Source organism: Apium graveolens, chromosome 9 (genome assembly GCF_009905375.1).
Source record: "Apium graveolens cultivar Ventura chromosome 9, ASM990537v1, whole genome shotgun sequence".
NCBI lineage: Eukaryota > Viridiplantae > Streptophyta > Magnoliopsida > Apiales > Apiaceae > Apium > Apium graveolens.
In genome coordinates, this window is record NC_133655.1 from 113,606,884 (window position 1) to 113,619,697 (window position 12,814).

Here is a 12,814-nt window from a genome sequence, read left to right on the forward strand (position 1 = left end):
GTGGTCCTTCTTGCTACTAGAAAATGATCTCTACTGTCCATTTCTTCCAACTCGGGCTGATTCCTTATTTTGATGTAGGGTTTTAGCTGTGTTCCAGTGGACTACATGTCCACATAATTCGATATTAACGAGAGAATGTGAGGGATATTAGTTGACTGGATTATTGAGGTTTATATTAAACATTATTGTCTTTTACAATTGGAAGTACTATACTACAAACATTATTAACTTTATTATGGAATGAGCAGATCCACTATAAATTTCAGCTGTAAATTTCAGCTGATACAGGAGACCCTGTATTTTACAGTGAATCTGATTGACAGGTTTTTGGCCATTCAACCTGGTTCGGAAAAAGCTCCAACTGGTTGGGATTACAACTCTACTTCTCGTCTGCAAGTATGAAAAAGTGGCAGTCCCGGTTGTTGATGATCTTATTGTGATCTCTGACAGGGCATACAATAGAATAGAAGTCCTTGAAATGGTAATTTTAAAACTTGTTTTTGATTTATTTTCTTTGTATATTGAGTATGAGTGTTATCTTATACATTATAAGAGAATATGATTAAGTTGGTGCTTATGCTATGACTTAAAATGGTTGATTTTTGTTATAGGATGGAATCAGTGTTTTAAGTTTTGTTGCACGAGCAAAGTCTTGCTCAAGAAACCCGTAATCCTGACCATATGCTACTTGCTTCGGTAAACAATCATAGGTGTTAACTAGCAACTAGTCTTGAGACAGTAAAGTGGCAGGTGGATGTCATGCTTTTTTTGGTGTTTTTCTTTGTTTCTGTTGTTTTAGGATAGTTATTTGTTACTGTTTTAATAGCTTGAAGTATTCTACAACAAAATTAATCCTCTCAGGTATGTCAAAAACTTATTGTTATCATACGAGACCAGAGGCTACATGAGCTTTACTAAGGAGTGGGAAGATGCAGAAGAACAAGGGCGTTCCTCAAATGATATTTTACATGCTATTGTTGGTACCAAGTCAAATTCTTTGTATAGATAGTAGTAGAATATATGGATGGATATGTGTAGTACATGATATTTGGATTAGTGAATCTGTTGTACCGGAAGTTTGAATATTGGTTGTTAGATTTATAGATAACCGGTATTATGCAGCAATTGGTTTTGGTAGTTCATTGGTTTTCGGAATCTATATTTTTAAAATGTACATTAATAAAACAGGTACAAACATCATTACAATGGAAAATGATGTATGTCAAAGCTTAATACATCAGTTTTAGTTGAATATTGACCTCCGTAATACTGATTAAAACCGATGTTAAATACTAAAACAAAAAAAATCTTAAAATAGAAAACCGATGTTATTAAGCTTTATAGACATCGGTTAGTCACCGATAGATATCGGTTTGAAATAGAGAACCGATGTCAAAAGTTATGTTTACATCGGTTTATCTTGAAAACCGTTGTTATTGGTATTAGTAACATCAGTTTAATGGGTAAATGGAAATATTTTACTTATCTCACATATGTTTAAATTGATAAAAATATCATATTATGATAATATATGAAGATTAGATATGCATTAGAAATTTAACATCTTTAAAAACTGATGTTATACGTCTTCCTTAACATTAGTTAAAAATCGATGTTAAATGGGGGGTCTTTAACATCACCCACGAAGACATCAGATTTTTTTGTTCATAGACATCGGTTTTTAGCCGATGTCTATTCTACTTTTTCTAGTAGTGCCTATTTGTACAAACCCTTAATTAAACTCGATTAATTCATAAATCGAGCTCGATTGGTGCTAAATAACCTTGAAAGAAGTTGGGTCTACTCGATTAGTGTGAGAAAAATATGTTTATTTCAATTTTATTTTTAAATTTTATGTTTTTAGTTTAATAGAGTTTGTTCACATGTCTCTGGAGATTTGTTAATCTTGAAAGAAGTTTGGTTTGCTCGATTAGGTAAGGTTTCACTCTAATTTTACATGCATGTGTATGTTTTGTTACTTTAATAGATGCATGTATATTTGTATGCTCTGTTTATTGTTATAAACAAATCGTACATATTGCTTCCGCTTCTTTATTTGTTCCTTCATGTTTTTATTTAATTTTAGCAACTGTTTAATTGTGTAAACATGTGTATATATTGCTTTGTATGTGATTATGTATATTGGGCCTTCTCCCATGCATTTAAATTTAGTCATGTTGTGTGCTTGTTTAATTATGTGTATTACAAGCATGTGTACGTTATTCATATTATATAATAGTTGTAATGATATGTTAAATATAATCCTATAAAAGTAAAAAAAATTTGTGTTACTTCTTAATGTTTGAAATGACAAACAGGTAGGTTGTTGTTTGTCTTATAAATATATGGACAAGTCATGGATTTTCAAAGATAGGGATTCTTTGGAATATGAGATAGGGGCTGAAAGTTTCTTAATATTTGCAAAAGAAAACTCAAAGGATCCTTAAAACATCCCTTGTCCTTGTGGATGTTGCGTTAATTTTAGAAAATATAACGTAAAAGTAATACCGAGTCATTTATATAAAAAAGGTTTTAGTTTGGGGTATATTGATTGGATTTGGCATGGAGAAACTAGTTCTAAGAGTGTTAAGTCATCTGCCGATAGTACATTTCTACCTAGGGAGCAAATTGCTCCATCTGAAACTGTTGGCGTTTGTGAAGCTGCTTATAATTCAGATTTTTGATTCATATGACTTCAATAGGTTTGTGGCTGATGCAGAACAACCTTTGTATGAGGGTAGTGAATGTAGAAGTTAGAGTCAATGTTAAAGCTACATAATTTGAAAGCTAAGTTTGGTATTAGCGATAAATCCTTTACCGATCTTCTCACTTATGTTGGTTCTTTTCTTCCTCAAGATCATGTGTTATCAGTTAATGCGTGTGAGGCAAAAAAACCTTATCTGACTTGGGCCTCGAGTACATTAATTTTCATGCATGTCCAAACCATTGTATACTTTACAAGGGTATAAACCTTAATGCATCCGAGTGTCCTAATCGTCGTTTATCTCGCTGGAAGGTTGGGAAAGATGGTAAACTTCGGGTAAATAGTCCATCCAACGTTATGTGGTATTTTTCGATCATTCCTGGGTTTAAAAGAATTTTAAAATCTCCTGATACCGCTGAACAGTTGATTTAACATTCAAAACAGCGGTCAAATGATGGTCAGATGCGGCATTCGGTCGACTCTCCTTCATGAAGGAATATTGATTATCACTGGCCTTCGTTTGCTAGTGATCCAAGAAACCTTCGATTAACTTTAGGGGAAGATGGTCTAAACCCATTTAATAATAACCTAAGCAATAGGTACAGCTGATGGCCGGTAGTATTGGTAGTTTATAATCTTCTTCCATGTTTATGCATGAAGAGGAAGTTTATAATATTATTAATATTAATTCCTGGTCCACACGAGCTGGGAAATAATATTGACGTATACTTGAAGCCGTTGATTGATGATTTGAAGAAGCTTTGGGTAGAAGGTGAACCAAATGTCTATGATGCTTATAGTAAATCCTATTTTGCTTTAAAAGCGGTTTTAATGCGGACCATAAATGACTTTCCTGGATATATAAATATGTCCAGTTGTGTTAATAAGGGTTACAAGAGCTGTCCCATATGTGGTGACACACCGTTGCCAAATATATAAGTCATAGTAAAAAAATGTGTTATGAAGGGCATCGCCATTATTTGGCTGACCATCACCCCTATATGAGACATAAGTTGGCTTTTAATGGAGAACAAGAGCTTCGGTGACCACGTCCACCCCTTTCTAGTGAAGAAGTGTTAGCACAAAAGGAACGAATTAAATTTTCTTTTGGCAAGGAAGTCAAGAAGTCCAAAAAGGTTAATTTTCCGTGGAAGAAAAAGTCTATATTTTTTGAGTTAGAATATTGAAAGTTTCACCATGTTTGTCACTGTCTCGATATTATGCACATCGAGAAGAATGTGTGTGATAATCTAATGGGTACACTGTAAAATATGTGGCACAAGTCAAAAGATAGTTATGCATCTCATCTTAATATGCTTGACATGGGTGTTAGGGCTGATTTAGCTCCACAAGTAGGAGAAAAGAAAACTTAATTGCCTCCTTCCGCTTTTACTTTGTCAAAGGCTGAAAAAAGAACAATGTTGTCATCATTCTTGAATATGAAACTTCCCTATGGACATTGTGACGGCCTCAACCCCGGAATTAGGAGTTGACGGCACTAAACACAATAAACCAAAAATATATACTACAAGATCATTATTAATATATTAACACGACCCCAAAACTAAGATCCGATCCAGGTTCAAGTATGATTTAAGCTACTCACTATTACAAACCATTCATTAAAAAGTCACACTAAACTTATTCAGCAACTCATCTGACCGCACATGGTCTGATACAAACTACCTCAGAGGAGCCAGGTTCGGAAGGGGCTGAGACTCAGTTCTGCCAAGGTCTGATAGGTCTTCTACGCATCTGTGATATGTATATAACAGGTTATAAGAGTGAGCATATAATCGCTCAACAGTACCAACATATGAATATCAAGATAAAAACAGTAAAGTAAACAGTTATCGGAACAGAACTATAAATCCACATGAAATCAGTAACCTGTAAATCATTTCGAACAATATTAAATAAATATCGATAAAAGAAACTGGATATCACTGACTAACATGCTCTTTATAAAACAACGTAGTTGTGTGCTATTCACATTTGTTATTCAACTGTATAAATCACTTATTCCCTTACGGAAATCACAAAGCCAAATCAAATACGTAATGGATATGTGAAGACAACTGATCAGGCTGTCAACACTAGACGACTCCAACTGCTATCTCATAACCCTGTTCCGGAACTCGAAGACTAGCTAGGTCTCTAACCTGCTGGACTAATCAGTTATGTAATGCGCACAACCGAGTTAGCCTCTTACGCAACCTCAATAGGCCACTCTGGCCACTATGTATCCAATATCTGATCATTTTATCAAGTTTTTAAATCACTTGTACCTATCTCAGTTTAAAATCGTTCATTTAACAGCACACATAAAACTGGTTCACAAATCATTTTCATTTGAGATAGGTACCTTTCGAAGTTATTTTTCCCGAAAACAAATTTAAAATAATTAGTTATAACTACAAGGGATATGTAACTTAAAAATGTTTCTATTCCTATACGAGAATAAAACAACTATTTATTCATATGTACTGAACTATAAAAGAATGGTCAGGGGTACTTGCCTTGCAACGCTTTACAAAAACCCTAGGGAGCTTTTACGCTGATTTCGGTCCTTGCGAGATTCGACTGAGATCTACAGTAACAGAATAACCTAATTAGTTATACCGATATGCTTGATATCCTCAAACCTAAATAACCCAATCCGATAACCCGACTCATATAATGTATAAATATATATACATAATCATGTAATCAATATTTACGATAGGGTAAAACATTTTGTATCGAACAGTACTGTAAGGCATATGTCATAGCCTATTTGTATATTCGAGGATTCAACTCAACTCAAATAAGAATGTAATAAGTAAATAGTGGATCTACCGTCAAAGAGATCTCGCAAAGTAACATCTGTCAGAGGATTCAGAAACAAGGTTCATCTACAGACTTGAGGAGTTAATTCACTGGAAGAAGTTCAAGAAATTGATCAAGCCTCAGTGATATAAATCAAGATCGTGGATTTAATCAAGTGACGGAGATCTCGTCAGAGTATCATTAATTACAAGGATTTAATCTGAAGAAAATCAAGTTGTCAAAGTCAAGATATGAAGAAACGTCACGGAAGTTAGTCACTCATGAACCAGACAATACATCAAGTGTCAACATTAAAGTGGTGGAATTGATTCATAATTTTCAGTAATTTTCCGAAGATATTCAGAAGAATGGTTGCTGCTCAAGGTTAGTATTAATTCTTTATTAATTAATTAAGTCATATAATTTAATTAAGAAAATAAATTATATCTGCAAAGATTAATTTATTGATTAATTGAATTAATTGATTAATTAATTCAGAATTAATATTAAGGATTTTCAGAATTTAAATTGGATTAAAATTCATTTAAATTCAGCAAGTCAAACTGATTGTACTAGTATGACAATCGCTATGACAATCAATGTCATACCGAAAGTCATGCTAGTACAAACAATTGTCTTGCCGAAAGTTACACTGGAAGAGAATTATCTTGCTAGTTCAATCAGATTGTCTTGCTAGTACAAATAATTGTCATACCGAAAGTCTCTCCCGTTCAACAGATTGTCTTGCTAGTACAATTGGATTGTCTCACCGATTGCCATTGCAGTTCATTCTATTCGGCTGTTTAATTAAAAGAAGCAGAACACATTCAACAATCATCCACAACACAGAAGTCAAGAACAAAGCAGAAAAGAAAAACAAGCAGCAATATTTCATCTTTTCATCTGCATATTTCAAGATCATATTTATAGTTTTTATTGTTAAATCCAAACCACTAGAAATCTTTATCTTGCTCTTGTGTAACAATCTAGCGGATCAAAATCCCTAGAACTTAATCTCAAATTGCGTTTAGCATTTGAATCTTTTTATTGCAAAAATAGAAAAAGTTCATGTCGAATTTATTCTAGATTTGTGATAATTAATTTGAGATTAATTCCTTGTAATCGATACCGTTGTTGTAACACCCTTCAAGTTTAATAATATTCTTATTTAACTTGAATTTTGTTTCATATTTTTATTCCGCATTTAATTCGATTATTCGGTACTGTTTGTATTCAACCCCCCCTCCCAAAATCCGAGAGTTCACAATTTACACCACAATACTATTTTTTACAATTAAATAATTAATTACGTATGAAAACTAATTATATAAATTACTTTATTTATTTTATAAATTTAGGACTCAGAACGTATCATCACGGTCCACCGTCGACTCACCGAAGTTCATCGTCAACGACGGTAAAATTTACGGGTACCCGATTAATTTCGGGTTTCCAACATAAATTCCACCAATTACGAAATTAATTTCCCGCACACAATATTTTTATTTCACGAAATCAATCAATAAAAGTTCCTGCATAAATAAAAAGAAATCAGAAAAATCAAACCATGGCCCAACAGGCCCAACAACAGAAACTGCAACAAGCCCAACAGAGAAACCAACACAGAGCACGACCAACAACCACACAACCGCTGCCGCACACACACACACTCACTCTGCACACACTCACTCTGAACACACATATACACAATCGTATATATATATATATATATATATATGTATATAATCTGAAAACAGGGGAAGAATCGAAGAAATCGCCGGAAAAATCCGGCCGGAACTCTCCGAGAAAGAACTCGGGGGAAAAATCAAAGGTACAGAGAAAAGAGAAGGAAGGAGAGGGAAGGGAAGAGATAGAGTGGAGAGATTGAGAGATTTCGAGAGTGAAAGACGAGAGAGAGAGACGAGATAGTCGAGAGATTATGCCAGGAGGAAGAGAAGGAAATTGATGTTTTAATTTCCAAAATTCTGCTGCAATGCCACGTATCTATGAATTAGGACACGTATTAATAAAATGGACACGTAACCCCCCTGCGGCCCGGTTTTTGCTCCATTATTATGCAATGTAACGAATAACGCGCAGTTAAATAAAATCCCAAAAATTACCAAATAATTGTTAAAATCCTCGGAATGATTAAAACCAATAAAATAAAAAAATTCATAATTTTTAAAGCATTTATGAAACGCAACTCATACCCGTATTTAACGATTTAACGAACAAACATGTGGGTGAATTTAATCCCAAAAATGTAATATTCTATATTCTCAAATATTATTATTATTAATATTTGGAATTGTTTATGTGATTTTATGTGAATTTTAGGGAATTATCTGGTAATTGGAATTGATGCTTTGGATGTTTATATATGATATTATTTGAGTATTTTAATTTTTATATGTGCAGAATAAAGTATAGATAGTTATAGTATTTTTCTGGTAATTTTTGGATCGTTATACGATTTTATAATGATGTTCAAATTTAATAATTATTTTCCGTATAATTATAAAACTATTTTATGAAGCCGGGAATCATCCAACTTCAACTGTTTTTGCGTTTTTACAACCCGAAACTCTTCCGAAAACTCCTTCTAAACCTAATCCGGTAATTTCGGACATTTTCCGTGTTTTAAATTTTTTGATCCGGATTACTGTTTGACCCGTACGCGTCCCGGTATAAAATTTTCGATACGACAATCGTTTTAATAAATCAACAAAACCCGTATTCTCGAAAGACGGGATATTTTTACATTATTTTCTCGTATGATGTTTTATAAGAAGCTCGGTTTTGATAAATATCCATTTCTGGTATAAAATTGTATCATTTTATAGTTACTTAGCGGCTAAGTAATCTATTTTCGGATCCGATATGATCCTATGGGATACTCATTGCGTGTTTAAATGGCATTTTTATGAATTGATCCGTAATTTGGACGCGTGTTTACTTGCGTTACTCGTTTTATTTCATTTTATGTTCATTAGAATGTGTTTTATGTAATTTCAGGGTTTTCTGTTAATTAAGGAATCGTTTCTGTTTTGAAAAATCAACTAATCGGGACCCCACCGGGACGTTAAAGCCCACAAAATTTACAAATTCATAAAATCAATCATATTTCAAATACCCAGTATTTCTATATTTTTGAATTATTCGCAATTTTTGGGGAATTTTGATATAAATTTTATATTTTATCGCTTTTTAAATTATTCCCCATAATTACTGTTTTGGGGCCTATTTATTTTGATTTCGGGATAAAAACACTCTTATTTGATTTTTGTGTATAATTTTTTCAGTTAATATAAATAGCTGAAACTGATTTTTATTATTCATTTTATTTTATTAAATTTCAGAAAAATAGAAAAGCCAAGAACAAGTTCTTGGGGGTGAAATCTTCTTCTTCAACTTCAACCACGGTTTTTAATCGATCTAGCAAACCAAATTGGACACTCGAGTAGTCGATTTGAAGCTTATTCCATCCTCTTTCTATTGATATCAATATCTCGAATTGAGGTGAAGTATTTATAAGAATCGAATTTTGGGTATTCTTGTTCTTGAGAATTCGTTTTTGAATTTTAAATGATTGTTTGATGTTTCTGTTGATTGATAAACGTTCCTGAGATCATAAGAAATGATTTAGTGTTTTATTTTGTTGATTTTGGTCAAGAATTGATGAAGCTCGAAGTCATTAGTTTAACAGTTTTTTTAATCGAATTTGTGGATTGTTTCTATGTTTTTGATGCGTATAAATCACATGAATAGATTACTGGTAGTGTAAGCTTTAATTTGGTAGTTAAAACGTTGATTTGGTGTTCAAATGGACGAAAACGAAGTTGGCCGGTTTGTTCTTGAAGGTCACCGGGATTCATAGAGGTTCCGGCCGGAATCTGTGATTTCCGGGTTTTTTATCACCGTTTTTGGGTTTGCAGAGGTGTTAGGGCGTTGTTGAATTGATCGGGACTTGTAATCTAGAGATACTGAACTGTTTTGGGGGAGGAATCGAGTCACCGGAGACTCGCTGGAGTCCGGCGAACCCGCCGGAAACTGGGTTTATTCCCAGAATCCGGGCGGCGTTCAAGCCTGACCTAGAACCCCCTTCAAGACCCGAATGGGTTGTTTATAAAACCCGGGTTTGATCCCCTAATTCTGAAAATCAATTTCTGAAAAGTGTTTTTGAGATAATCTTTTTATTTTTAAGTTGAAAATTCAGTTTTAATTTCCAAAAATCATTTTAATTTCAAAAATTAATTTGGTTAATTATTTAATAATAAACTGAATTATTTTAAATTCCAATAAAATTATTTTATTTTATTATTTTCAAAAATCCAGATTTGTTTTAATTATTTGTAATTTATTTTAGTTAATTATTTATGGATTTAATTAATTGATTAATTCATTTAATCAATTAATTTTATTTATAAATAGATAAATAAATATAAATTATTTATAATTAATTCAAATAATTCCTAAAAATTATTTTTAAACTTTTTTAAATTATATTTTGGTATTTAAAAATCATTTAATATTATTATTAATTGATTTATTCCCGTTGACTTCTTATTTTATTCGTAATAAATAAACCGTTCGTCCGTTTAATACGAAACGAACGCGTATAGACTCAGAAAAATATTCCGCTTTCAATAAAAATACTTTCGAGACCCAAATCCTTTTGTTTTGAAAGGTCACTTATTTTACGAATCATTTTGAGTCAATTATTGATCGATAAATAATATTTTTGACCTGATTTCAGTTTAAAACGTACCGAGTCGAATATTTTGACGAACCGAGTCATATGTGATACGTGAGTTATGTGTTTACATGCTATGTGTATTACGTGCGTACGTGGGTCAATAGTCTTGTGTTTGACTGTCTTCTTTATATGTGGGCTATCGTATGGGTAGACGATAAGGTTTTCACGCGCAGTTCGTCGAGTAATTATCAGTTAGACGATTAAAAGTGTATCTTTTAATTATAGATACAGATCATTTGAGTTTATCAGGACAAGACGTAGGGCAAAGAATGAAAGGGAATGGTATTGCATATCAGGCTTGTAACAACTGCATGAGTAGCAGATCAGAGATTTAGCGAAGTAAAAGATGGTGATGCCTTGAGATGCCAGACTGAGATAATTGCGTTTCTATGAGTGTGACTAACTGCTAAATCTCAAGGCAAGTATCTCTATCATCACTTATTGTTCAAGTGATATTTATTTTGAATCCTATTATGCAAGTTTCTACGCTATTCTAATTCCAGAATAGTTCCATGTTTTTCATATCCAACTGCTTATGATTATGCAAGTATTGCTTTACCTATTCTCAGTTCAGAATAGATTAATGTTTTACATATCGCTGAATTAAATTCTTATTATGCAAATACTCTTCTGTTATTCAATGTTCAGAATAGCTAAGTGATTTTACTTATCAAATGAATGGATTTATAAATGTTTTGGGTTTTGAGAAAAATGATTTTGTTGCAAGTATTACTGCCCAAGTGAATGGGGGAATAAAATTATTTAGGGTGTCGATTGATTCGACTACTTTTCAATAAAATATTTTAAGATTGGATGGTTACTGTTTGCGTAAGAGGTCGAGGCACCGGTCCAGCGTGAGCTATTATACGGAAGTGTAATATCTTACAAGGCGAATATATGCCTTTTCTGGCGCCCTATAGGTACCGTATGGCTGCGGGATACGGGTGGACCTATATTTACGGTATGGCTGCAGGATACCGGTGCTATTTTGTGACTGATCATCAGGAACACCATAGTGCATAATTGGTTCCCATCTAAACTGTTGTTTCTAAATTGTTTTGATAATCATAGAATGAATGATTTATTAAGTATTTTGGTTTTGAATAAAAGGTGATATGCAGTTTTGACTCGGTTTCTGATTAATGTTGATATTTAGGTTGTTGTTAAATATCAAAGGAGGTATTAGTATAGATGATTGATGTTGACTTTAGTATGGGATGTTTTGAGCATCAAAGTTCGTATTGATATCTAATTTGATATGACAACAAAATAAGTATTAATATCAAGAGTTCGGTTTTGAATAAAGTTTATGATTCATTCCATAATCATTGTTTCATGTATTATTGTTTACGATATTTCCGTAAACACTGTTTTACGAGTTTTATTCTCGTCAAGATTCAAAGTATTGCTGAAGCACTTCGCTCGAAAATATCAAAAAGAGTTTTGAATACAGTGAGAAACAATAATCCTGTTAGTCCTCAATGATACCATAGAAGGGGGTTGAATATAGTATCTACAATGAATTCAATTATTCACAAATATATCTAACATATCCGATTCTTTAATAAATTTTCTGTTTTAGCAATTATGATTTTAAAATATTCTGCGCTATTGCAGATGTCCGTTTTATATCAAAACGACTCGATATTTATTATAATGAACTTGCTGAGCATTTCTTTCGCTCATACTTGCCTGTTTTCAAATTTAACCTCCAGAGAGGATTAACTTGCGCTGTTTAGCCGCGTAATTTGAGGAAGCAAAAAAGAAGCTTTTGGAAGGTGGTTGGTCCAGGGTTTGCGAACTAGTGTAAGTTCTTTTGTGTAAAGTTGTTTATATTATATTATATTATAGTTGTGTATTGTATAGTGGGGCCTAGTATACTTCTTTTCAAAGTTATACTAGCAGGTTAAGTTTTAAGGTTTGGAATTTATTGAAAAGAGTTTGAAAAGAAAGTGAAAAATTTATTTATGGAATTTGGATATCTTGTTTCTAGAACTGTAACCTTAAAAGATCTAGGATTAGTTTGGGGTCATAGATGCTAAATATCTTCCGCTGACATTTGCATTTCGATTTAACAGGTTAATTTGGATTGAGGTTTTATAGTGACGATCAAATCCTCTGACCCTGGATTTGGGGGCGTTACAAAAAATTTCCAAAATAATTTTAAAATTCTCGAAATATTCCAAACTTAATAAAATATGAGTTTCATAATTTTTAAACATTCTGGAATTAAATATTGAATTTACAAATAATTGCAATCAAAAAATCATTTAAAGATAAATAATTAATGAAATATTGATTTCTAAATTTTATAAAATCCCAAAAATAATTATTGAAATTATAAAATCATGAATTTTTTTTACAGACAATCCAAATATTTATAAAAATAAATCTGCAATAAAATCACTTTTAAAAGTGAAAACAAATCAATACAACTCAATAATCAATTACACAAATAATCCCTATACACCAATAATAACACATAAATAATAAACAACACACAGCTGTCAAAACCATTACACCTATTTTATATAATGAATTAT

The 12,814-nt window shown here is 32.4% G+C and overlaps 1 long non-coding RNA gene across 1 annotated transcript; it reads left to right on the forward strand.

Moving 5' to 3' along the window:
- LOC141682494 (uncharacterized) lies at nucleotides 1-1,068 on the forward strand. The gene is made up of 3 exons (XR_012559796.1): nucleotides 1-481; nucleotides 612-750; nucleotides 862-1,068. It is a non-coding gene; the product is annotated as an uncharacterized LOC141682494 (long non-coding RNA).
- Nucleotides 1,069-12,814: the final 11,746 nt, after the last annotated feature.